The sequence below is a fragment of the Ipomoea nil genome, unplaced genomic scaffold (assembly GCF_001879475.1).
Source record: "Ipomoea nil cultivar Tokyo-kokei standard unplaced genomic scaffold, Asagao_1.1 scaffold3105, whole genome shotgun sequence".
NCBI lineage: Eukaryota > Viridiplantae > Streptophyta > Magnoliopsida > Solanales > Convolvulaceae > Ipomoea > Ipomoea nil.
The window spans coordinates 310467-336210 of record NW_017619533.1 but is presented as its reverse complement, the minus strand read 5'-3'; the positions used below and the strand labels follow the sequence as shown (position 1 = coordinate 336210).

At 33.8% G+C, this 25744-nt stretch overlaps 1 long non-coding RNA gene across 1 annotated transcript; it reads left to right on the top strand.

The window, feature by feature from the left end:
• The first annotated feature begins 718 nt into the window (after positions 1 to 718).
• On the top strand, positions 719 to 13877 carry LOC109166799. The gene is made up of 3 exons (XR_002051734.1): positions 719 to 843; positions 3430 to 3432; positions 13865 to 13877. It is a non-coding gene; the product is annotated as an uncharacterized LOC109166799 (long non-coding RNA).
• The last annotated feature ends 11867 nt before the right edge of the window (positions 13878 to 25744 follow it).

Below are 25744 nucleotides of genomic sequence, written 5' to 3'. Positions count from 1 at the left end.
GTGATTTGAGAAATATGATTTGAATTCCTTCCTATCTATTATTATTGACATATATGTTTTTGAGAATGACTTGAGAGAAATCTATTCCTTGATATGATGACTTGAAGAGATATATTATTATGCTATTGTGTATTCCTCCATACATGCTTGTATATGTATACTATGCTTTGGAAAATTACGATTTGAAATGAAACTTAAATTGAGAAGTATTATATTAAGAAGTGATATTTCTAAATCCTCCATACTTATTATTTTGGGAAATGAATGAATGATTTATAGGGTAGTTGTATTGTTTTGGACAGAGTAAATGTTACTATTTTGGGGACCTTATTACTAATATGAAACCTAATGCTATTTTGAGTTGAGAGTGTGCTATGGCATTGGTGCCTAATTCATTTTGGGAGAACTATCTTGGAAAATGATTTACTACTTACCTTTGATGTTGAGTCGAACTATATGATTGAAATGATTTCAAAACCTATTTACAAAGTATATCTATTTTGAAAAGTATAAATGTAAATATTTTTACAGGGCGGAGTAGAACTTACTTAGCATTTTATGCTAATTCTGTTCGTTGTGCTTTTCTTAAACCTTTTATTTTCAGGATTTGGAGTTGTGGCTAGTTTGAGAGCTCGGCGTAGAGCTTGTAGTCTTGGATTGAATTTTGTATAGCTTGATTAGTCGTAAAACTTGAATTGTTGAATTTTAGTTACTTGTGTTTTGGAAAGTAGAATGTTGTATTGTTGATCAGAATCTTTATAGCCTGTGCGTTTGGGCTTAGTTGGTTGCCCAAGCGTGGCGTAGCACCCCAATGGTTTAGATTTTAAATTTGCTTCCGCATTTGTATTAAATCTTTTAGTAGAGAAGATATTCTAATTTGGCTTTAAAAATCGGGGGTGTTACAGCTAGTGACTGGTGGGCGTGTGTTCGGATGGATCTCCCCCTCGTCTCGATGATTCTCCAGATTGCCACCATCCATTAGGAGCACTGACCAACTGGGCAGCATGCGAGAGGTAGGCTGGTTTGAGAGTTTCTTGCAGATCTCGAATGGGTCGGCCAGTGCGGGTGCCACGTTGAGTGCTCCCCATGATTAGGGTTTTGATCGTGTGTTTTAGGTTTGAGGAACGAACGTTAACTTTTCGTATCGAACCCCACAGACGACGCAAATGTTGGTTTTATGACTTTTGGACAGTCAACGGCAAGCCAACACTATCATTGGAATCAACGAGAATATAGGAAAAATATATGGCGAAAATGTAGGAATGTTGTATTGATAAGTATTGCTCTGTGAATCTTGAAAGTTGTCATTTATCCTCTATGTGAGGGGTCTATTTATACATAACTTGGGCCGAAGAGCCCTACAAGAAATAAGAATCCTAGACTACCTCATATCGGGAGTCTGTGTTACATTGAAAATAATAAGACCTAATTCTACTATACTAGAAATAATGAATCCAATTCGGATTATATTGGGAATAATAGGCCCAATCCTTAACAAACTCTTGAGTTGCTCCGCATCGTGCAAATTATGATGTGCATCCGTATGCACCATGCATGGTGCATACGAATGCAAAAACGACGTCGTTTTAATAAAACGCGCGTCTCCCCTTAAAAAAAAAATCAGGTTCGATTCCCAGCAACAACATATGAACTAAAATTCCATAATCGATGAACTATAATTCCATAATCTAATCTATGAACTAAAAATTACACAATGAATGAACTAAAATTCCATAATCTATAAACTAAAATTTCAGAATCGATGAACTACAATTCCATAATCGATGAACTATAATTCCATAATCAATGAACTATAATTCCATAATCTATGAACTAAAATTCCAGAATGAATGAACAATATAATGTTGTTGCTGGGAATCGAATCTGAATTTTTTTAAAAGGGAGACGCGCGTTTTTTAATAAAACGACGTCGTTTTGGCATCCGTATGCACCATGCATGGTGCATACAGATGCACAGTATAACTATTGCTCCGCATCGTATATCTTTCTTGGGCTTTCTTTATCCCGTCGCTTCCTTGGGCCGGTCCCTGTGGCATAGGCCTAGTATGCTATCCATCAATAGTAATAATAATTGGCTAATAGGATGATTCCGCGTTTCTGTGTTGTTATTAAGGCTGATCTTACATTTTGTATTAAAGATTGATTTAATTAAGGTTGATTTAATTTAAATAATTTAATTAAGGATGATTGAATTTAATTTAGGATGATTATTTGTAATACTAAATATATAAGATTATTTAATTTAAATGATTTAATTAAGGATGATTTCATTTAATTATGATTTAATTAAGGATGATTTCATTTAATTAAGGATGATCTAATTTAATTAAGAATGATTATTTGTAATACTGAATATATAGACTGATTTAATTTAATTAATTTAATTAAGGATGATTTAATTTAATTAAAATACTATACTATATTAACGAATTATTATGATTAGTATAATAATAATAATAATAATAATAATAATAATAATAATAATAATAATAATAATAATAGTAACAATATTATATTCTTCTTTTACTCAACATGTTAAATTACATGAATTTATTTATAAATTCGCTAATTCGTTATTATAGTATAGTATTATATTATTATAATAATAATTATTATTATCACAATTATAATAATAATAATAATAATAATAATAATAATAATAATAATAATAACAATAATAATAAATTCTAGTGAATAGTGATTATAGTAATAATAATTCGTTAAGGCTAATAGGCTGCATGGTTCTGCGTTTCTATATGTGAAAAATTCGTTCTGTATTTGAATTATTATTACTATAATAATCACTATAATCTATATATATATATATATATATATATATATATATATATATATATATAACAATAATAGTAACTAATATTATATTTTTCTTATACTCAACATGTTAAATTACATGAATTACATGAATCTATTTATAAATTAATATGAATACAATAATTGTTTTCACATTTAGAGGGAAAATCTTTGGGAATTACATGAATCTATTTATAATTAATATGAATACAATACATGTTTTCACATTTGGAGGGAAATTTTTTGGGATAATTATTTTGCTTTAATATATTATGCCGTTATATTTATATTAGGAAAAATCATAAATGCTTCGACCAAATTAGAAAATAAAAAAATTACTTAAATCCAGCACCGTAATCTATATATAAATACGAAAGGCAGTTTGGTCTGCAGATCAGAGGTGTTATCAAGCATTGAAGCAATTAAGCATGCGTGTAGGTGGAGGAATAAAAGTTGGTCGTCATTTGAGGTTAATGATGAAGAGTGAAAGGGAAAGAAAACGGGTGATTGAACGGAAGAAGGCGGCGTTGTTGAAGCAAGCGAAAGAGCTTTGTGTGTTGTGCGATGTAGAGATTGGGATTGCAATGTACGAGGGAGATTGTCTTATTGATGTTTGGCCTTGTGTGGAAGAAGCCAGGAAGCGATTCTTGGGGTTTTGGGGGCTTCCGGAGGCGGAGAGAGTGAAGAAGATGGTGACGCATGAGAAGTTTGTGAGAGATTGGGTTAATGGTGAGATTGAGAAGATGCGGAAGAAGGAGCATGAAGTGGAGAGGAAGGAGATGAATGTGGTGATGAAAAAGGTAATCAAGGGAGAAAGCAGATTGGAGGAGATAAAGGATGCAAGGCAGCTTATGGGTTTGTATGCGTTGGCTGATGAGAAGATGCAAGAGCTGGAGAAGAGGAAGCAACATCATCTGCAGCAGCGTAGTGTCCCTCCTCCGCCAGCAACTGCATCTTGGTTCGTTCCTGCCATGGCGCCTCCGCCGGCAAACGGCGGCGGTGGGGGTGAGGGTAGCCATCATGACATGATCTTCTCTGATGCTGATTTCAATCAAGTTTGGTCTTACAACTTCTCATCATCTTTTTAAACTGGATCACTGTACTGATTTATCATTGCAATTTGCCTTTAATTCTTGTCATGTTTGCCTTTAATTGTAATGTTTCTTAGAACTTGTTTGAGTTGAAATATGCTGTTACAGTGTTACTTTTGTGTGTTGTTTTTTATTTTATTTTATTTTATTTTATTAATGAATGAGGTATTTATAATTGGGAAAAAAATTATTATGATTTTGATTGGTTGATTATATTGTTTAATGGTATTAATTAGGTTAATACATGAAGTAAAGGAACAATAATAATGTAACAAAAAATGGAGATGGAGATTAGTTGAATATGGTACAGCTTAAGCGTGACTCCAACAGTTAGGGCATGCTCAGAACATCGTGTGGTCTGACCTAAAGAAATAAAATCACCTAGAATGTTATATATTAAGTAAACAAATTCAGTATAATTTAACAAATTATTGACTATCAACTTTTCTAATCTATATATATTTGGTTAGGGACTATGTAGAATTTATTAAATTTGGTCCTTCCATTAGAGTATTATATTCAAAATGTTAAGACAAATAAGGAGTGTTAAAACAAAAACAAGACAAACTTGTATGTGTAAACTCCTTTAGTTCCCATATTTTAATTAATTCCGACCAGTTTAGGTCCTATTATTGAATACGACTATGAAATGTATATTTTGGGAGGAAGGTTAGAATTTGTAGAGGCTAGTACAAAGAGAAGCGTTATTGTTGCCAATGACTTTGTGGTTTAGTGGCATGGAGTGACTCTTTTAAATGGAAGGTCATGAATTCAATTCTCAGTGGGGGCGGTATTGATTTTTCATGTGTTCAAGACTCTTTGTGCTTCCCTCAGAAATGACACCCCTACTAGCCTGCATGCCATTGATCCTAAATCATGTAGTTGCAATTTTTTATCTAACATTTAGATTTCTTTTTTTTGTTCCAATTGCCCTCAATTTTTAAACAAATTACAAGTTTGCCATTGAATATTTTTTATCTAACATTTAGATTTCTTTTTTTTTTTGTTCCAATTACCCTCAATTTGTAAACAAATTACAAGTTTGCCATTGAATATATTGAGTAGTGAAAACCCCTACAAGCACAATGTTTGTCTCGTTGACAATCGGAGTAGCTGAAACCAGATCTCTGACTCTCTTGCAAAGCTTCTCCGCTGCCAAGGAATAAGAAAGCGACTATTCGAGGCAAAGTTCTTACCGTTTATGATTTATGTCGATTTGTATATCGCATGAAAAGAAGAGGGAAGGAGGGAACGAGAGTAGAGAGAAGAAGGTTATTATTTCTAGTAAAAGATTAACAGACATAAGCAACATATGTACTCTGGACGTAGAGCTTGGCAGTTATAACTGCCCAGAGATAAGAAAGACATAAAAGTCCTCAAGATCATTTTTCATCATCTAATACCCCCCCCCCCCCCATAAACTGGAGCATGGAGGTCCTCGATGCACAGTTTAGATTTGAAGAGCTGAAACGCAGTAGAGGGCAGAGCCTTGGTAAGTCCATCTGCAATTTGCGAAGATGAAGGAACGGGTAACAGTTTGATTATGCCTTGATTGAGTCTTTCACGGACAATGTGATAATCTATGTCAATATGTTTTGTCCGTTCGTGAAAAACGTGATTCAATTCTCAGCAATGGCAATAGCCGATTTGCTATCACAAAACACGGCGGCAGGCTTGACTGGTTTACATTGTAAGTCACTGAGCAGAGATGTTATCCACTGTGTCTCATAGACAGTCGATGCAAGGGAACGATACTCTGCTTCTGAGGAGGAACGTGAAACAGTCATTTGCTTCTTGCATCGCCAGGAGATGAGAGCAGATCCTAGGAAAATGCAGAATCCCGTAATGGATTTGCGCGTTTCTGGACAAGAAGCCCAGTCAGTGTCTGCAAAGACATGTAGCTGAATTCTACAATTTGCTGGATACAACAGACCTTGCCTGTGAGCTCCCTTAATGTAATGAAGAACACGGTGAGCAACACTCATGTGTTCTGATGTTGGAGAGTCCACAAATTAACTCAATTGTTAAGTGGCATATGTAAGATCCGGCCTTGTAGCCGTCAAATATAATAAGCGACCAACTAGCCGTCTGTAGGGAGCTACATCACTGAGAGGAGAGCCATTTTCTTTGGTTAATCTCTGTACAGGAACCATTGGGGTGGCAACTTGTTTGCAGTTGAGAAAACCGACCTCTTCTAAGATATCGAGGGCATATTTCCTTTGACATATATTTAATCCATTGGTATTCATATGAGCTTCAATGCCAGAAAGTACCCTAAGCTTCCCAAGTCCTTAATCTTGAACTCACTGTCAAGGAAAGATTTGACAAATGTCAACATGTATCAAATCAAAGCAATTACTTGAGCTAGTATTACTTAAAGGAAAGGGAGATAGTTTGTGTTTAGCTAGGTGGCAGACATCACAAGCTAGAGTACTGCCCTTTGAAGTATCCACATCACGTAGGAGATGAATTTTGTTGGTTTGAAAGTGGCCTAACCTTTGATGCCAAGTTTCCAAGTTAGTGCACTGTGCAACAAGCTGCTTATTCTGCATATTTGGTTCCTCCATTATGTAGAGGTCTCCCTTTTCCTTAGCTATACCAGTTGTCTGCCCAAGAGTCCCTTGGATCACACACTATTTGGCCATAAAGATTAGTCTATAGGGAGCATCTTGTATGAGCTTGCTGACAGAAATGATATTAAATTTAAAAGTGGGGATATGTAATGCTTCCTTTAGATATAAATTGTCATTAAGCCTTGCATCTCCTATGTGCTGAACTGCTATGCACTGACTAGTGGGAAGGTTCACTTCAACACCATTAACCACATGATAATTGATAAAGCAATCAAGTGAACACACTATGTGATTAGTGGCCCCCGAGTGAAGAGTTAACGTTGAAGCAGTTAAGTATAGAGAATTAATAGAGAGCTTGCCTTCATCAGATGCTTGTAGCTCTTTGAATTTGGGAGTCAGAGTTGTTGCAGCAGTCAATTTGGAATTGGATCCGGATGACTGAGCAGAATGGTTCTGGAACATTGAGATGAATTTTTGCAGTTGTTCATGAGTGATCCCTAGGTCTGCTTTATTAAGAATAGTTGTTGTAGTTTGTTGTTTATTCTTCGACTTATAACCTTGAATCCAGCCAGGAGGAAAGCCGTGTTTCTTGTAACATCTATCTACTGTGTGGCCAGTCATGCCACAGTAGGTACACTTTGCCTTAGCAACACCATTGTTTCTTCTACCATTATATGAAGTTACAGCCACTGTTTGTTCACTCAAAGTACTTTGAACAACATTAGACTGATTAATATCTAGGTTTCCTAGATTCAAATTTCTCAAACTAATCTGCCTTTCTAGTTTTTCAGCCATAACAAAAACCTTGTATACCTCCGGCAAAGGATCTAGGACCAACACACTTGATTTTAGACTATCATAATCATCATTCAAACCTAGAAGGAATATGATTACCTGATCAGTTTCCCTTTCAGTTCTGATGACTTCAACAAGATCACAAGAGCATCTCGGATTGCATTTGCACAGGGGAATTGGCCTTAGGTTGTTCATCTGCTTCCACAAGGTTTTGCTCTTAGTGTAATAATCGTTAACAGATAGATTTCCTTGTTTTAGATTGTGGATCTCACTATGTTGACTTGAAATTCGTTGTGCATCTCTCTGCGAATAGCGTTTCCTCATATCCTCCCATATTTCTTTGGCGTGATCAAAGTGCATCACACTTTGCACTATCGAAGGATGTAGCGATTTGAAGATCCAAGAGCAGATCATCACTCTGGATAATGTTGCTGATCTCTGCTCGGTGGCGCTGTGCTACCATCCACTAACGTTCACTTGTTCTTCACTTCCAGAGCAATTCGCATAGAGAGACTCCAGGTGCCATAATTTGACCTGTCGGCAAGAGGCGGAGTCACGAGCACGGCCGACGGATTGTCGTTGGCATTTAAGTATAGAGGATCTTCTAGATCGCCAGAGTTGAAGTTTCTGTGAGCCTAAGGTATTGTAATCCCCTGCACATTCAACTCAGGTACTAGATGAGCTGGAGGTTGGTTGACCGGCGTAGCCACATGACTGGTGTCGTCGACGTCGGTGAGTACGGCGGCGTAGTTGCGCCGCTGCTCTGATACCATGTCGATTTGTCTATCACATGAAAAGAAGAGGGAAGGAGGGAACGAGAGTAGAGAGAAGAACGTTATTATTTCAAGTAAAAGATTAACAGACATAAGCAACATATATACTCTAGACGTAGAGCTTGGCAGTTATAACTGCCCAAAGATAAGAAAGACATAAAAGTCCTCAAGATCATTTTTCATCATCTAATAATTGATTACACTATTCATCGGTTGCTGGTTGCTCTTTTCTTTTTTCCTATTCTCTCTTTCTGCGGCTGCTCTTTTTTTTTCTTTTTTCTTTTTTGTGAAGGTTTTGGATAATAAATTTTCTTCTTCACTACTTGTTTGGACTCAAAGATGCATCTCTCTCCTTTTTTTCTTGTCTGTGTCTGCTTAGAATTTAAATTAACTCAATAGGATACAATGATTATAGTTTTTCTCTTCGCTTATTTTCTCCCAAATATATACTGCTATGAATTTTTCTTCGGAATTGATAATTGGCAGTGACGTAGTGTTGAGTTTTTTCATATGCTTTTAATTTAAGATAATAAACAAATGACATGGATAAGAAGGAACATTAAGATGTTTAATTTGCATGGAAACTGGAATACGATGAGTAGAAACCTTGCAGGCTTGCAGCACAGAATATCTACAAATTAAATCGGTGCCTTTATTCATTTCAAAAAAAAAAAAAAAAAATCGGTGACCTTATAGGAAGAAGGCCGATGAAGAAACCCAACACGAAGAACAGTGAAGAAGACGGTGTGTCTGTGCGTAGCTTAGGGATTTAGGGATAGGCATGGTTAATTTGATTAATATTATTTATAACAATTATTTTTCATAAAAGAAAGTAAGTATGGATTAATATATTAAAAATTATTATAATTTGCATAAAATGTTAGACAATAATATGACTAACACAAACTAAAGTAACGAGGAACCTGACCTCGTATAGCGGAAGCTTCAGGATTCCCGAATGTCTCTAGCCATAGTTGTTGGTATTGCCTTTGGGATGGTAAACCTGTAGAACAGACATAGTGTTTTGTCTACCACTTCTCTCCCGAATACTTGATGTGTGTGTATTCTGAACACAGGAGCTGTGGGAGGACTATTTTGCTTAGAAGCCTACATGCCATCAATATAGGCAGATATTCAGTTTAAGCTAAACTGAATATCCTTAGTTATCTAACATATTAAGTCACCAATTGACTTAATCTCCTACTTGCACCACAGCCACCCAATAATACAATATATTATAATATATTGTATTTAGGGAAAATACTTACATTCTCCCCCTTGTACAAGTACATGCACAACCTTCATTAAAGAACTGTAATTTTGCATTTTCTGATCAATTTAAGAATATTAATAGGATTAACCGACTGATGAAATAGTCTGACAGATCCAGTGATGATATCGGTCAGATAGTTGAATCACTGATTAGATCGCGGAAAGAGTAAATTAAGGCAGACAGCGAAAAGAACAACACACAAGATGTTTATCCAGTTCGATACAGTGTGTATCTACATCTGGGGGACGATCACATAGGCGTCCAATCCACTAACAGATAATTCAATGTACAAAGGTAGAGAACAATAATCTCACCTGAGTGCCCCACACAAGGTACATACCCAGTCTACACTGATTTAGTGGATTGTTGAAGATGGAGAGCCGTGCATACAGAAGTCCAATGAAATCCCTTCACTTGGAGAGCTAACTCTAATGTAGTCCACTTCAATGACGCTGTTCAATGTTGTTCCCACAACCGTGTGATCTTAGCGTCCTTTTCGTTTAAGCAACGATATCTCTTCTCAAGTTCTTCATCATAATCAACAAGAACAAATTGTCTTGAGAAGAGGCATGATAATCAAAGATGTGGTCTCTTAGTATACGTCGGAGTGTTTCGTTCTTCTCAAAAGCGTAACCCTAATTCTTGATCGAATAAGAGTACTTATAGTTCCATAATAAGAACGATCTCCATAGATATCTCTGATTGTAGATGGTAGGACGATATAAGAAGAATGTAATCTTAAAGATCCGGTCCATACCTTTCCAAGACAGATACGCTGATCTTCTTTCCAAAAACTGACTTCTTAAACCGCGTTCTGTAAAACGGAAACATCTTCTTAAAACATATCTTCAGTGTCAGTCCCTCTGTTGCTGTATATGATCAATCAGTTCTCTGTAAAACAAGCCGACACCAAGCTAACCCTATCTTAGTTTGCCATAATAATATTGCCAATTATATGTTGGGGTTTTTTGAGCAAATTAAAACACTAACAAGAACAAAACACATGAACCATAGTAATACGTCTTCTACTAATCAAGTGAGTAATATCTTCTATGATCACATGCATTTAAATTCTCTAACTTAGGTTCTTTATGAACAAACCCTACGTTTATTCTTAGCCCCTTAATTGTTGTTTCTCAAAATATATTATGTGCACAACTGAACGAAGAAACCATCCAAATTCACTATATGATCTCCAAAATCTTAGAAGCATGTCTTAAGTAGAGATCTCTTAATGTTAGCATAATGCTAACTATATTCTATGACTTCTTTATAAGTTAACATAAACACAACCTCTAATGGCTAAGAGCTTGGAGTTGACACATTCCAATAACTTAGACAACAAACCAAAAAAGTCTAAGTCCATAAATTTGGAATCTTAAACATAAACCAACTTCCCAAATAATCTCAAGGTCCACCTCGAAATTAATTGAACATTACGAGTCTTACTTATTATGTCTTGCAAAATTGTTTTAAGCCTTACAAACCAAAATTGACCCAGGATCAATTTTGAAGAAACTAAAGACTCTATTAATTACTAAAGAATTTATTAATTGGAGTGCACCACAAGTTAAATTCTTTCGTTCTAATAAATTCATTAATATTGTTGCAACATTTTCATAAATATGTTGTACAACCAAACGTTCAATGAAATGAACTTATGAATTATAAGAACAAAAAACTAAATTAATACTTGTGGAAACTTTCGGACTTATTGCTAGACGCACAATCCAATTTGGAATGTATGAAAACAATTAAATCCATCAGCTTTAGGGGAGTATTTAATGATCTCTTTCTAAATGATCGCTCCCACTGATTAAGATATTCTTTAGCCAAATTAATTATATAACACTCATAATTGATTTGACCAACTAAATAATGAAGATATAATTCCCCACCATTAGTTGGACATACTAAATAATCAATATTTGGTTCCAATTATAGTCAACCTAAATAAATAATTAATGAGGACATGATTCTCCACCATAGTTGGACATACTAAAATAATAAAATACGCCTTCCAAAACCAAGTTGGAATCTGGCTCAAAAGGATACATTTTATTATTGGAATCCAAAAGAGATATATCATACCACGCAACTTACTATAGTTAGTCCAAATAACCAAGTAAGCTTCGTGAAAAATAATCAATAAAAGGTGTATCTAAATTTTAGAAAGTGACTAAATACATGTTTTGCCAATGCAAACCATGAAACTTAGAATTATAATTGAACTAAAATTTATAAATTATAAGAAATTGGGATAAAGTTATTATCTAATGGGTTGATGAATTTATTGACATAAAACTTGCATGTGGGCTAAAGTTTTAAATCTATTAAATTCAATTAAACACTTATGATAGTATTTTATCTCAATTACTAAATAGTCAGAAGAATCTAGTGACATAAAACTTGCCTGTGGGCTAAAGTTCCACTCAATTAGATGCAACTGAAATTTTATGATGAAACAATTATCAAATGAGTTGAAGAATCTCGTGACATAAAACTTGCCTGTGCAGTGGGCTAAAGTTTTAATTCAATTAGATTCATTACAACCATTATGACAAAAAATTTAAGAGATCACGTTCCTTATCTTAATCCCTGTGGGCAAATTAAGATATATGACCTAAAGCTTACATCACAAAATTAAGCATCATGATAGAGATGAGAATTAGTCATAAAGTAGATAAAATTCTTTATTCCTATCATCAATGGTAAAACTACTAAACTACATTCCGATACATAAATGCCTGTAGGCTAAATTATGATCATAGTTCAGTATTTCATCCTAATTAGTCATACAAATATAATCAAATTGCATGTGGGATAAATTCAATCATATTATATACAATTAATCACAATTGATATGTCTAAAACTTTATGTGACCCTAACAACTCAATATATAATTTTAACTGATTAAGGATGTTGTGGCTACTCCACAACTAATTAAAATTATAAGATCACTAGACATTTATCAAATTTTATGTGACCCAACAACTCAATATATAATTTTAACTGATTAAGGATGTTGTGGTTACTCCCCAACTAATTAAAATTATAGGATCACTAGGCATTTATCATTGCATCTTTATGTGATTTGAACTTTAGACAATTTTAAGTAAATTAAAGATGATGTGGCTACTCTTTAATTAATCTAGAAATTGTAATCACTTGACAAAAGGGAAAGTTAAAGCCTAACAAACGAATTAAACTAACACATGATAGACAATTATTAGGTATACTCCCAGGAAAGTTGGTCAAGACGAAGCTCGGTTAAATACCAACTCCTTGACAGAGTAGCATCGCAAGAGGACTAGTAGCAACAAGGCTTTTAAGCCAGGGCCATAGAACTAGTATTCCTCCCCAAGAAACTTCCCTAACCCATGTGTTCTCATGTTTGAAGTAAAATCGTTTGGGAGATCTATAAAATTGTAGATTCACTTATGGATAAGGCTTTAAATCGATGATGCTTTAAATCGATTAACTAAACGTGCTTAAATTCAAGCACAACCGCAATTAATTTTATGCATAAAGTTCAACTTAATAAGGAATTAAATCCTTTCTCAAACTAGCTTTCTAAAGGCATAATAAATCGCATAATCTAAAATAAAATATTATGCTTAAAACAGATATGCATAAAATTAAATAATAAACTCATATATTCCAAATAAATTGTATAACTGAAAATAATTTTAATATGAGCAATAACTTCAAGTATACAATTAATACTAAAAACTAGTATGACTTCTAACCAAAAGAAATCCAAAATTTGAATAATAATATAATAAATATATACTTTGAAAGGTTAAAGACTATAAGCCCACGTGAAAATGTTTTAATTGCATAAAATTAAATTTGTGAGAACCAGGCTGAAGTCACAAATATCAAGCCATAGTATATGTTTTATTCGTAAATAAAAATCTCACAAATCCTAATTGCGTAATTAAACTTAATGTTATGCACTTAATGTGATTAAAGGCATAAAACAATCTAAAGAGTATGAAAAACACCAAATGTGTATTCAATTATTCATACTTGACTAAATGTGGGCAATAACATCTAAAAACATAATTCAAATACTAAATAAATTCTGGGATAGATGTATAATAATGCCTAGAAAACATGTTTTTCCAAAAATCTGAATTGATTAAAAAATTACTCTCAAAAACTCAATTAATAGTATTATTAATGGCATAAAATTGCAAATAAACCAAAAAAGCAATAAATAGCGATAATAATATTATTATGTTAATTTGGAGACTAAATATGAAAAAACAATAGTTAAAACTGTTAACCTTTAAAACATTTTTGGACATAAATTCAAAATTTAATAAAACTTTCCAAAAATAAATGCCACATAAATCAATTTGGAAATAATTCATGTCTTAATACCATAAAAATAATGTTATCATTAATTAAAATATTAATAGAAATAAAGAGCATTATAATCACTATGAACATTTTAATAATGACAAACATGGTAATACATATCTTAATGTTTCCATATTCTTAAGGATAAATGTGACTAGTTCAAAATGGTTAACAGCTATAACAGTAGTTACCAATGATGCAAACTGCATCTATCGATAACACTAACCTCGATAGCAAAGAAAGCTTCCAAAATCTCCCACCTTCGTGGAGAGTTTAGTTGACTCGTCGATGTTAGTAATCTCAATGAATCGCCAACGGTACGCAATAGTTTAATGGTAACACTTAATTACCATTATTAATAATAATGGAAAAAAGAAGTGACATGGATAATCTTACCAATGTACCAAATATAGTAGATTACCATGAATGAATAATTATTATGAAAGATAATAAATGAGATTAGCCCCTAAACTTAATTACATTAATTAATAATATGTGGATTTTTCAAGTATTTTCAAGCTCAATAGAGTTGTAAACTAGCACAGTAGCCCTACTAAGTTAAAATGATGACCAACTTTTATTCCTTCACCTGCATGCATGGTTGCTTGAATTGAGAAAACCTCTGATCTCCCATCTTAGACTGCTTTATGTATTTATAAATAGATTCCAGTGCTTCCGTTTAAGTAATTTTGTTATTTTCTAAATTGGTCGAAATAATTAAGATTTTCCCTATCATCATGTGTTATCTTTTAAATTCATTTACTATTTTTCTAAATTGATTTACTATTTAATATTTAATTAACATATATTTAACACGAGTTTTTTTGTCTGAAAAAATAAAGTACAACATTTTTAATATGATGTACAACTTTTTTTCTAACAAAATATATTTTATTAATCAAAGGAATTAGAAGGACTTACAAAAGATGGCCCAAAAGTGACCATAAACCATACTTAGCCATTTAGATTGGGCCCATACTAATCTAAAGAAATCTAAATAAAGAACGGACCCAAAAACCCCAATAACAGGTCAGGTCTAAAGAATGAAAGAAATAAAATAAAAGAATTGACCCAAACTGATAAGTGCTAATTCTTAGTACTTTTATGTGCATAATTGATATCAAACTCATATGTTTTCATGTTAATTGGAAGCTAAGTATGTGCGTATTTGATTCCTTTGTGTCGTTTAGGTTATTTGGAGGCATTGGTTGTAACTTCATGTAAATTGGAGCTCAATTGGTTGTGTTTTGAAGTCATCTTGATAGAAAGGCAAGTTCCGGGAGTCATTAGAGGTCAAGAAAATGAAATAAAGCGAGTGGAAGTATCATGACATGACCCGGGGACCCAAAGGAACAAAGGAGATGAAGAAATATGCATTTCGAAGTGAAAAACATGGGTCATGTTGGTGGTCACGCCGTGATTGCCAGCGTGACACCATTCTGCTTTGTACTTTTATCTGTCAGGCGAAGTCTCGGTAATTTGAGCATATCTCGAGCTAGTTTTGTCTAAATGGCGTGATTCAAGTGGCATTAGAAAGGAAACTCAGAGAGCTACAACTTTCATGAAAACCACAAAGGCTAGTTCGGACGTTTACAATGTGAAAAATGGTCTAGAAACCAGAGATACTGTGCAGAGATGCTGGTCACGGTGGCGGTCACGATATGACGTTGACCGTGACCAGCAGATACCTGCGAGGCTTAGGCCTAGTCACGATGAAGGTCACGCCGTGACCTCCATCGTGACTAGGCATTCTAGAAGCAGTTAAAAGGACGCGATTCCAAAAGTATAAAGTATCTTTAGGCATTATTTTCATCTTCTTTCAATTTCCAATCTCCCTCTACACCTTCTCTCCATCCAAACCCTTTAGAACAAAAAATCCATTGTATTCCATCATATTTTGGAGAAGATTTAGAGGGAGATTAACGTATATGTAATTGTAACTTTCACTTTTAGTTTCAGATTTACATTCTACAAGTTCTATCAAGTTAAGTTCTCAATTTCTTACTTTTACATTTCACATAATTAGTAGTTTGAATTTATTGTTCATTACTTTAATTGCTTTGAGTTTATCTATTTCATTATGAGTAGTTAAACTAGTTACGGATTTAGATTGAATTGCTTTGTATGAATGTCAACATGAATTGAATTGGAAAACCTGTGGCTCGCAATATCTTTAGATTGAATTTGATTGTGAATTTGGTAAAATGTTTTGACTCTTGCTTGGTTAGGCCCCAACTTTGTAAGGGGATTTTGGATTTGGTGCTTCACCTACGAGAATAGAGATTCACCATAGCCAAACCTATCACAATTCTAACTCACTCTTGAGAAAGGGGAGTTGGAAGGGATAAAGCACACAAGGTATTTGATTAATTGCCTTATCTAGTCTATTTGCCATGAGAATGGAATTAGAACTTAGGTGATAGCCCAATGACCATGAGAATGGCATTGGCACTTGCTAAACGCCTTCACTTTTATTATTGATCTTTGTTTGCCTTAGAATTTAGAACACTAAGAAGCATTTGTACATTGCTATTTAATCTAAGTCCTCTCTTTAATCTAAGTCCTCTCTTTTATCCATGACTATTACTTAGAAATTTATTTATTTTCTTATTGTCTCTATGCAAACAAACATTTGAATTTGGTTAGCTTTCAAACACATAATGATATTGTGTTTAACCCCTCTCTACTCAATTCCTTTATAGCTATTCCTAGAGGACGACACTCACTAAAACATCACCACTAAAATCAACTTTCAGAAACCCAAATAATAGGATAGCGGCAGCATTCCATATGTTTCTCAGACTAGAATGTACTGTTGCGCCACCATGTCGCATCACCTCAAAGTTGCAATGCCGCGACTCTGCACCACAATGCAACGATGCCACAGTGCCAACACGGCCGTAACGCTCCAAGCCAACATCTCGCCAAAGCTATCGGCTGGCCAAAACCTCCAAGAAAGTTAGCCTATTTTGTAAGACATCCGGCAGCATAATGGCTGTTTCTGGGATATCACACAAAGACAGAAATACACAACAACAGCTCCCCAAAATGGATCTCCCCCTCAGGGTTGCCTGTCCCGTTGAACGCGAGCATCACCACGTATTCAAAATCTCTTTGTGTGCGATATTCTTGGATTTATATGGAGAATGGGTTGGTGGACAGCGGAGATCGAGTGGTCGGTCAGTCCTTTCTACCGTTAGTCTCCATCTGAAAGTCGGGGGTCTCACCAGAACTTTATACCAGGCAATCTAGAGAGCATTTTCTATTACGCTCCTCCCCTTATGATTCCTGAGCGCGGATGCTATTTGAGCGGCTTTCGCTCGCCATTGGGGGTTGAGCGTTGTTTTCCATCGCGGCCGTTCAACTTTTGGATTGTCTTGTCCCAGTCGTCCGGTGGGGGGTCGTTGGCCTGAAAGTCTTAGGCAGTTAAGGATTGAGACCGTGCAACGATGTTCTCTGCGTGAGTCCAATTCCTGCATTTTCTCGGGTGGTTGGTCCCTGTTGTATGCTCTGTTCGAATGATATTGACGAGGGAGGTCCAGGGCGACTCGCCTCTCAGTATGCAGTCGTGCTGCAAGACTCCTATGAGATGCTCAACGGCCTCTACTATTGTAAGAGGAAGTTCGACCGGCTGGGTCTGTGGGACGCTAGTAACCGGTGGGCGTGTGTTCGGATGGATCTCCCCCTCTTCTCAATGATTCTCCAGATTGACACCATCCATTAGGAGCACTGACCGATTGGGTAGCATGCGAGAGGTAGGCTGGTTGAGAGTTTCTTGCAGATCTCGAATGGGTCGGCCAGTGCGGGTGCCACGTTGAGTGCTCCCCATGATTAGGGTTTTGATCGTGTGTTTTAGGTTTGAGGAACGAACGTTAACTTTTCGTATCGAACCCCACAGATGGCGCAAATGTTGGTTTTATGACTCTTGGACAGTCAACGGCAGGCCAACACTACCGTTGGAATCAACGAGAATATAGGAAAATATATGGCGAAAATGTAGTAATGTTGTATTGATGAGTATTGCTCTGTGAATCTTGAAAGTTGTCCTTTCTCCTCTATTGGAGGGGTCTATTTATACATAACTTGGGCCGAAGAGCCCTATAAGAAATAAGAATCCTAGACGACCTCATATCGGGAATCTGTGTTACATTGGGAATAATAAGACCTAATTCTACTATAGAAGAAATAATGAGTCCAATTCTGGTTATATTGGGAATAATAGGCCCAATCCTTAACAAACTCTTGAGTTGCTCCGCATCGTATATCTTTCTTGGGCTTTCTTTATCCCGTCGCTTCCTTGGGCCAGTCCCTTTAGCGCAGGCCTAGTATGCTATCCATCAATAGTAATAATAATTGGCTAATAGGATGATTCCGCGTTTTTGTGTTGTTATTAAGGCTGATCATACGTTTTGTATTAAAGATTGATTTAATTACGGTTGATTTAATTTAAATAATTTAATTAAGGATGATTGAATTTAATTTAGGATGATTTAATTTAATTAAGGATGATTATTTGTAATACTAAATATATAGGATTATTTAATTTAAATGATTTTTATTTAAGGATGATTTAATTTAATTAAGGATGATCTAATTTAATTAAGAATGATTATTCGTAATACTAAATATATAGGCTGAATTTAATATAAATAATTTAATTAAGGATGATTTAATTTAATTAAGGATGATGATTTGTAATACTAAATATATATAGGGTGATTTAATTTAAATAATTTAATTTAATTAAAATACTATACTATAGTAACGAATTATTATTATTACTATATTAATAATAATAATAATAATAATAATAATAATAATAATAATAATAATAATAATAATAATAATAACCTAAATGCTCTGTCGGGTCGGGGTGTGGGGGCCCTTAGGGTTGGGGTTCAGCCTTGGAAGAAGAAGAAGAAGAAGAAGAAGAAGAAGAAGAAGAAGAAGAAGAATAATAATAATAATAATAATAATAATAATAATAATAATAAGAATAATAATAATAATAATAATAATAATAATAATAATAACCAATATTATATTCTTCTTTTACTTAACATGTTAAATTACATGAATTTATTTATAAATTCGCTAATTCGTTATTACAGTATAGTATTATATTATTATAATAATTATTATTATTACTATTATAATAATAATAATAATAATAATAATAATAATAATAATAATAATAATAATAAATTATAGTGAATAGTAATTATAGTAATAACAATTTGTTAAGGCTAATAGGCTGCATGATTCCGCGTTTCTGTATGTGAAAAATTCGTTCTGTATGTGAATTATTATTACTATAATAATTACTATAATCTATATATATATATATATATATATATATATATATATATATATATATATATATATATATAACAATAATAGTAACTATAATAATTACTATAATCTATATAATTCATGTTAAATACATGAATTACATGAATTTATTTATAAATTAATATGAATACAATAATTGTTTTCACATTTGGAGAAAAAATTTTTGGGAATTACATGAATCTATTTATAAATTAATATGAATACAATAAATGTTTTCACGTTTGGAGGGAAATTTTTTCGGACAATTATTTTTATTTAATATATTATGCCATTATATTTATATTAGGAAAAATCATAAATGCTTCACCAAATTAGAAAATAAAAAAATTACTTAAACCGGGCAACATAATCTACATCTACAATCTATCTACATCTACAATTCTAATAAGAGCCAATAATGTTAGGCCCTTAACTGGAACAAAAAAATGTCGGTCCTATTGTTTCTTAAAATGAATGGTTCACATTATACTATTGTTTCTTAAAATGAATGGTTCATATTATTTTTATTTTAGTATTTTTTATTGATTTTCCTTATTTACCCTCTATTATATTATTTTCTTCCCTTAAATAACCTAAATTCCGTTAGCATAAACTTTAGTAACGGAATATTCCGTTAAGTATTTATTATTTTAACTTACACATTAATTTCTATAAGAAAAGTCTTAGTTTCGAACCACATCCCAATTACAGTTGGCATAATTGTTAAACATATACTACGAATATGTTAAAATATATTTAAAATATATATAATATAAAATTTAACATAAACTTTGTTCAAATAATTAGTCTGCCTAAATACATAACATTCAAAGTTAAGCATCAAAGATTATAAATCAAGAACTTTAAAAATCATTTGATCAGAAAAAAACTTAATATTCTTTTGATTATTTAGATCAGAAAAAAACTTAATATTTCAATTATACTTTTGCATTAATATTTTTTGTATGTATTTTTTTAAAAAAAAAAATCAATGATTGCATTATTGTGGATGAAAAGTATATACGCCACTTTATTACTCTTATTAAACTAAATAAAGTAGTAGCTACAACAAAAAAATAATACATATGTATTTAATTAATTTAGAATTAGATGTCTATAATGCAAATTCAAAAAAAAAATGTCTATAATGCCTTTATTTTTTAAAAAAATTATTCATTATAAAAAATTTAAAAATAGATATAATTTCATTAGTTATATTATCTTTATTTTTTACAATTCAAAGATTCATTACCTTCAAATTTATCAATTTATTATATTCACTGCATTGTCCATTGTCTTCTTTTTACATTATCTTGTAATTAAATATCAAATTTATAATACAAAATACATTATATATATTTATTTACCAAGTATTTTATACAAATATAATAAATATTAATATTTTGTTCAATACTTTCACATAATAACCTACGACACACATCTCACAATGCATGAAACATGTAGGGGAAAACTACCACTACCATATATCGATTAGAAAATTCAATAAATATTATCTTGCATTTATATATTTTGAATTACCGATTTAAATAAACAAATTCAATATTTATTTACATATGCATGAACATCTCCGATATAATATTGCGTTGATATACTGTGAAATACTTATTTAAAAATAATCATTGGGCATTATCTCATTCGCGCAAAGCGTGTAAAAAAACTAGTCTATATATAAATACGAAAGGCAGTTTGGCCTGCAGATCAGAGGTGTTATCAAGCATTGAAGCAATTAAGCATGCGTGTAGGTGGAGGAATAAAAGTTGGTCGTCATTTGAGGTTAATGATGATGAGTGAAAGGGAGAGAAAACGGGTGATTGAACGGAAGAAGGTGGCGTTGTTGAAGCAAGCGAAAGAGCTTTGTGTGTGGTGCGATGTAGAGATTGGGATTGCAATGTACGAGGGAGATTGTCTTATTGATGTTTGGCCTTGTGTGGAAGAAGCCAGTAAGCGATTCTTGGGGTTTTGGGGGCTTCCGGAGGCGGAGAGAGTGAAGAAGATGGTGACGCATGAGAAGTTTGTGAGAGATTGGGTTAATGGTGAGATTAAGAATAGTTGTTGTAGTTTGTTGTTTATTCTTCGACTTATAACCTTGAATCCAGCCAGGAGGAAAGCCGTGTTTCTTGTAACATCTATCTACTGTGCGGCCAGTCATGCCACAGTAGGTACACTTTGCCTTAGCAACACCATTGTTTCTTCTACCATTATATGAAGTTGCAGCCACCGTTTCTTCACTCAAAGTACTTTGAACAGCATTAGACTGATTAATATCTAGGTTTCCTAGATTCAAATTTCTCAAACTAATCTGCCTTTCTAGTTTTTCAGCCATAACAAAAACCTTGAATACCTCCGGCAAAGGATCTAGGACCAACAAACTTGATTTTAGACTATCATAATCATCTTTCAAACCATGAAGGAATAGGATTACCTGATCAGTTTCCCTTTCACTTCTGATGACTTCAACATGATCACAAGAGCATCTTGGATTGCATTTGCATAGGGGAATTGGCCGTAGGTTGTTCATCTGCTTCCACAAGGTTTTGCTCTTAGTGTAATAATCGTTAACAGATAGATTTCCTTGTTTTAGATTGTGGATCTCACTCTGTAGACTTGAAATTCGTTGTGCATCCCTATGCGAATTGCGTTTCCTCAGATCCTCCCATATGTCGTTGGCGTGATCAAAGTGCATCACACTTTGCACTATCGAAGGATGTAGCGATTTGAAGATCCAAGAGCAGATCATCACTCTGGATAATGTTGATGATCTCTTCTCGGTGGCGCTGTGCTCCCATCCACTAACGTTCACTTGTTCTTCACTTCCAGAGCAATTCGCATAGAGACACTCCAGGTGCAAGAATTTGAGCTGCCGGCAAGCGGCGGAGTCACGAGGACGGCCGACGGACTGTCGTTGGCATTTAAGTATAGAGGATCTTCTAGATCTCCAGAGTTGAAGTTTCTGTGAACCTGAAGTGTTGTAATCCCCTACAGATTCAACTCAGGTACTAGATGAGCTGGAGGTTGGTTGACTGGCGTAGCCACATGACTGGTGTCGCCGACGCCGGTGAGTACGGCGGCGTATTTGCGCCGCTGCTCTGATACCATGTCGATTTGTCTATCACATGAAAAGAAGAGGGAAGGAGAGAACGAGAGTAGAGAGAAGAAGGTTATTATTTCTAGTAAAAGATTAACAGACATAAGCAACATATATACTCTAGACGTAGAGCTTGGCGGTTATAACTGCCCAGAGATAAGAAAGACATAAAAGTCCTCAAGATCATTTTTCATCATCTAATAATTGATTACACTACTCATCGGTTGCTGGTTGCCTGGCTCTGGAATCAACTACTTCAACTAGACTGATCAAAATTTCTTTTCTTTTTCCCTATTCTCTCTTTCTGCGGCTGCTCTTTTTTTTTTTTTAATTCTTTTTTTTTTTGAAGGTTTTGTATAAGAAATTTTCTTCTTCACTACTTGTTTGGACTCAAAGATGCATCTCTCTCATTTTTTTCTTGTTTGTGTCTGCTTAGAATTTAAATTAACTCAATAGGATACAATGGTTATAGTTTTTCTCTTTGCTTAATTTCTCCCAAATATATACTGCTATGAATTTTTCTTTGGAATTGATATTTGGCAGTGACGTAGTGTTGAGTTTTTTCATATGCTTTTAATTTAAGATAATAAACAGATGACATGGATAAGAAGGAACATTAAGAAGTTTAATTTGCATGGAAATTGGAAAACGATGAGTAGAAACCTTGCAGGCTTAGCTTGCAACACAGAATATCTACAAATAAAATCGGTGCCTTTATTCCCTTCAAAAAAAATTAAAAAAAAAATTGGTGCCTTTATAGGAAGAAGGCCAATGAAGAAACCCAACACGAAGAACAGTGAAGAAGACGGTGTGTCTGTGCGTAGCTTAGGGATTTAGGGATAGGCATGGTTAATTTGATTAATATTATTTATAACAATTGTTTTTCATAAAAGAAAGTATGTATGGATTAATATATTAAAAAATATTATAATTTGCATAAAATGTTAGACAATAATATGACTAACACAAACTAAAGTAACGAGGAACCTGACCTCGTATAGCGGAAGCTTCAGGATTCCCGAATGTCTCTAGCCATAGTTGTTGGTATTGCCTTTGGGATGGTAAACCTGTAGAACAGACATAGTGTTTTGTCTACCACTTCTCTCCCGAATACTTGATGTGTGTGTATTCTGAACACAGGAGCTGTGGGAGGACTATTTTGCTTAGAAGCCTACATGCCATCAATATAGGCAGATATTCAGTTTAAGCTAAACTGAATATCCTTAGTTATCTAACATATTAAGTCACCAATTGACTTAATCTCCTACTTGCACCACAGCCACCCAATAATACAATATATTATAATATATTGTATTTAGGGAAAATACTTACATTCTCCCCCTTGTACAAGTACATGCACAACCTTCAATAAAGAACTGTAATTTTGCATTTTCTGATCAATTTAAGAATATTAATAGGATTAACCGACTGATGAAATAGTCTGACAGATCCAGTGATGATATCGGTCAGATAGTTGAATCACTGATTAGATCGCGGAAAGAGTAAATTAAGGCAGACAGCGAAAAGAACAACACACAAGATGTTTACCCAGTTCGATACAGTGTGTATCTACATCTGGGGGACGATCACATAGGCGTCCAATCCACTAACAGATAATTCAATGTACAAAGGTAGAGAACAATAATCTCACCTGAGTGCCCCACACAAGGTACATACCCAGTCTACACTGATTTAGTGGATTGTTGAAGATGGAGAGCCGTGCATACAGAAGTCCAATGAAATCCCTTCACTTGGAGAGCTAACTCTAATGTAGTCCACTTCAATGACGCTGTTCAATGTTGTTCCCACAACCGTGTGATCTTAGCGTCCTTTTCGTTTAAGCAACGATATCTCTTCTCAAGTTCTTCATCATAATCAACAAGAACAAATTGTCTTGAGAAGAGGCATGATAACGGTGTGTCTGTGCGTAGCTTAGGGATTTAGGGATAGGCATGGTTAATTTGATTAATATTATTTATAACAATTGTTTTTCATAAAAGAAAGTATGTATGGATTAATATATTAAAAAATATTATAATTTGCATAAAATGTTAGACAATAATATGACTAACACAAACTAAAGTAACGAGGAACCTGACCTCGTATAGCGGAAGCTTCAGGATTCCCGAATGTCTCTAGCCATAGTTGTTGGTATTGCCTCTGGGATGGTAAACCTGCAGAACAAACATAGTGTTTTGTCTACCACTTCTCTCCTGAATACTTGATGGTGCGTGTATTCTGAACACGGGAGCTGTGGGAGGACTATTTTGCTTAGAAGCCTACATGCCATCAATATAGGCAGATATTCAGTTTAAGCTAAACTGAATATCCTTAGTTACCTAACAGATTAAGTCACCAATTGACTTAATCTCTTACTTGCACCACAGTCACCTAATAATACAATATATTATAATATATTGTATTTAAAGAAAATACTTACATTCTCCCACTTGGTGCAAGTACTGGCACAACCTTCATTAAAGAACAAAACACATGAACCATAGTAATACGTCTTCTACTAATCAAGTGAGTAATATCTTCTATGATCACATGCATTTAAATTCTCTAACTTAGGTTCTTTATGAACAAACCCTACGTTTATTCTTAGTCCCTTAATTGATGTTTCTCAAAATATATTAGTGCGCAACTGAACGAAGAAACCATCCAAATTCACTATATGATCTCCAAAATCTAAGAAGCATTTCTTAAGTAGAGATCTCTTAATGTTAGCATAATGCTAACTATATTCTATGACTTCTTTATAAGTTAACATAAACACTACCTCTAACGGCTAAGAGCTTGGAGTTGACACGTTTGTCACTCCCACTCATTAAAATAGCCAAAAGATAGTCAAGTCATAGAAACATTCCAATAACTTAGACAACAAACCAAAAAAGTCTAAGTCCATAAATTTGGAATCTTAAACATACACCAACTTCCTAAATAATCTCAAGGTCCACCTCGAAATTAATTGAACATTACGAGTCTTACTTATTATGTCTTACAAAATTGTTTTAAGCCTTACAAACCAAAATTGGCCCAGGATCAATTTTGAAACTAAAGACTCTATTAATTACTAAAGAATTTATTAATTGGCAGTGCACCACAAGTTAAATTCTTTCGTTCTAATAAATTCATTAATATTGTTTCAACATTTTCATAAATATGTTGTACAACCAAACGTTCAAGGAAATGAACTTATGAATTATAAGAACAAAAAACTATATTAATACTTGTGGAAACTTTCGGACTTATTGCTTGACGCACAATCCAAATTGGAATGTATGAAAACAATTAAATCCATCATCTTTAGGGGATTATTTAATGATCTCTTTCTAAATGATCACTCCCACTGATTAATATATTCTTTAGCCAAATTAATGATATAACACTCATAATTGATTTGACCAAATAAATAATGAAGATATAATTCCCCACCATTAGTTGGGCATACTAAATAATCAATATTTGGTTCCAATTATAGTCCAACTAAATGAATAATTAATGAGGACATGATTCTCCACCATAGTTGGACATACTAAAATAATAAAATACGCCTTCCAAAACCAAGTCGGAATCTGGCCCAAATGGATACATTTTA